We start from the raw sequence: 2,876 nt of genomic DNA on the forward strand, positions 1-2,876 counted from the left end.
TATCTGATAATTCTAGAATTTGTCTACAATATTGCTTGGTGTTTTCATTTGGGGATTCCTTTCCAGAGGGGATTGATGTATTTTTTCCTTCTTTTTAAAAAGATTTTGCAAGGCAATGGTGTTAACTGACTTGCCCAAGGTCACACAGCTAGGTTATTATTAAGTATCTGAGGCCACATTTGAACTCAGGTGCTCTTGACTCCACAGCCAGTTCTCCATCCACTGCACCACCTAGCCACCCTTGATGTATTTTTTTAAGCATACAAAGGTGAGTTTATTGCTTAAGAACAGTGCATAGTAACTTTGTTGGTTTCTTGTAGCAAATCTAAAAATAATTAGCATTTTACCTCTTAAATTACATGAATTCAAAGGTGATCCTGGCTTTTTTTTTAAGCAATCAACATCAATTTGTAAACCTCTTTTAAAAAAATGTGTTAATCTTTCAACACTGAATATTTGTATGATTTAAAATGGTTTCCTTCATGATACTAGACAAATGTGTTTCATTTTATTCCAAGTTTAGGAAGCCATCATTTAAAAAATGATTGTTAATCTAACTATCTATCTAATATAAGAAATAAAAGAATTTTAAGATCATTGAGAATTTTCATTGTCTTTACTCATTCTAACTAGGAATTCTACCAGGGTCCTTGTAGGTCTTCCTGACATTCCTTTCTTCAGATATGGAACCTCATCTTTATTTGTCATCACTCCTGCTATATCCAAATGAGCCCATTTAGAATGAGTTACAAATTCCTTCAGGAATGCTGCAGCTGTACAAGCTCCCCCAGATCTGTATTTCCCAATATTATTAATATCAGCAAGTTGACAATCTACAATTTGTCTTGTATAATGTTCAAAGAGAGGCATCCTCCACATGTGGTCCCCTGTTTCAGTGCTTGCCTCAAAGAGTTTAGTCCACAGCCAGGATGAATTGGTAAAAACTCCAGTGGCAGCCGATCCCAAAGCTATGTCCGTGGCACCTGTTAATGTTGCAGCATTTATTATAACCTTAGGGTTAAATGTGTGGGCATAACAAAGTGCATCAGATAGTATGAGTCTTCCCTCTGCATCTGTATTATCAACCTGTATGGTTTTCCCATTCTTGGCTCTAACAACATCTCCTGGCTTGTTTGCCTTCCCACTGGGCATATTTTCACAAAGTGGGGCCAAACCAATAAGATTAAGTGGTAAGTTTAGAGTTGCTGTTGTGATGATGGTTGAACAGATTGTTGCTGCCCCTCCCATGTCAGCCCTCATGAGATCCATGTTTGCAGAAGGTTTGATTGAGATGTCACCACTATCAAAGGTAATTCCTTTTCCAACAAATACTACTGGTGGGTCATCTGCATTTGGACTGCCTTTATAGTGGATTTCTAGGAAGACTGGTGGCTCATCGGACCCTTTTGCCACACTTAAAAAGGCTCCAATTTCTTGATCCTCAATCCAAGATTTGGGCCTTATGTGGACCGTTGTGCTATTATTCACCTTTTTGAGCTCCTGCTCAACTTTTTCTGCAAATTTGGTTGTAGTCATTTCATTGGCTGGTGATTCCATCAAATACTGGGCTAGGCTCTGCCCCTTAGCAAATACAAGTCCTTTGTGCCAAGCTTCATCACCACTCCTATAGAGCTGAGCAGAAATTACAGTCTTTTTTTTTTTTGCTTGAGCTCATCAAATTCATAGAGACCAAGAATAGCTTCCTCTGCAGCAGCTTGGGCATCTCCACCGGGATCCACTTCCACAGAGGTAATTTCTAAGTCCTGAAGTTGCCTGCATGCAGCTGCAATGGCAACTCGGATGTTTTCTTTGGTTCATTCCAGTCTTCCAGCTCATCTATCCCAGATGTCTTTTTACCCAGGCCAGTTACAACAACACTGGGGAAGTCCTGATGAAGACCATAAAGTATACGTGTTTTGCCTGTCTTCAGGGGAGGCCCAGATATGGCTAAAAGTTCTCTCAGTTTTCCAGATACATGCTTATCAAATGTGTCTCCTGCTCTGGTAAACTGAAGAGCATCAGCATCCTTTTCTTTGGCATAAATGCCTCTTGGTCATGGCTCTGCTCTGGTTGCACGAGGACGAAGCGGAGAAGCCCCGACACGCGAAGGCGAAGCGGAGAAGCCCCAACACGCGAGGGCCTTGGCTGCAGGGTTTCGGGGTGCCTAGTCGCCTCAGTGCAGGAAGGGGCAGCGGGAGCTGCATTTTGTGGGGGCAGCGGCTCCCTGCCCTCCAGCCGGCAAGTGGAGCAGTAGCCAGGGGTGGCCGGGCCAGGGGGGGGAGGGGGGCACCCGATGTATTTTTTTCAATAACCATTTTGCCCTCTGGTTCCATAATATTAGGGCATATTTCCATAATTAAATCCTGTAATATTAAGTCCAAGATTTTTTTCTCTTCAGTGTTTTCAGAAAGACCAATAATTTTTAGACTATCTTTCCTCCATGTATTCTCAAGGTCAGTGATTTTGCTGATGAGGTGTTTAACATTTTCTTCTATTTTTTCAATTTTTTGGTTTTATTTAAAACATTCTTGTTGTCTCATGAAGTCATTGGTTTCCATAGATTCCATTCATTTTTTTAGGGGAGAATTTTCTTCATTTACTTTTTACAACTCCTTTTCCAATTGGTCAATTCTATTTTTGTAAGAGTTTTCCCTTTGATCATTGGAGATTTTGAGAGAATTATTTTCTTTTTTGCATTTGTCCAATTGTATTTTCTAAGGATTTTCTTTTTTGTTACAAGGTCTTAATTTTCTCTTGGGTTTCTTTTCCCAAATTTTCCAATTGATTTTTAAACTCCTTCCTGATTTCTTCAAGGAAATCTTTCTTTGCTGGAGGCCAAATCACATTCTCTTCAGGGGTTCTACATCTCTCTCTGA

The 2,876-nt window shown here is 40.3% G+C and overlaps 1 pseudogene; it reads right to left on the minus strand.

The window, feature by feature from the left end:
* Positions 1-564: 564 nt before the first annotated feature.
* On the minus strand, positions 565-2,204 carry LOC141511043 (cytosol aminopeptidase pseudogene; annotated as a pseudogene).
* Between the last annotated feature and the right edge of the window lie 672 nt (positions 2,205-2,876).

The sequence above is a fragment of the Macrotis lagotis genome, chromosome 2, assembly GCF_037893015.1.
Source record: "Macrotis lagotis isolate mMagLag1 chromosome 2, bilby.v1.9.chrom.fasta, whole genome shotgun sequence".
In the NCBI taxonomy this organism is placed as follows: domain Eukaryota; kingdom Metazoa; phylum Chordata; class Mammalia; order Peramelemorphia; family Peramelidae; genus Macrotis; species Macrotis lagotis.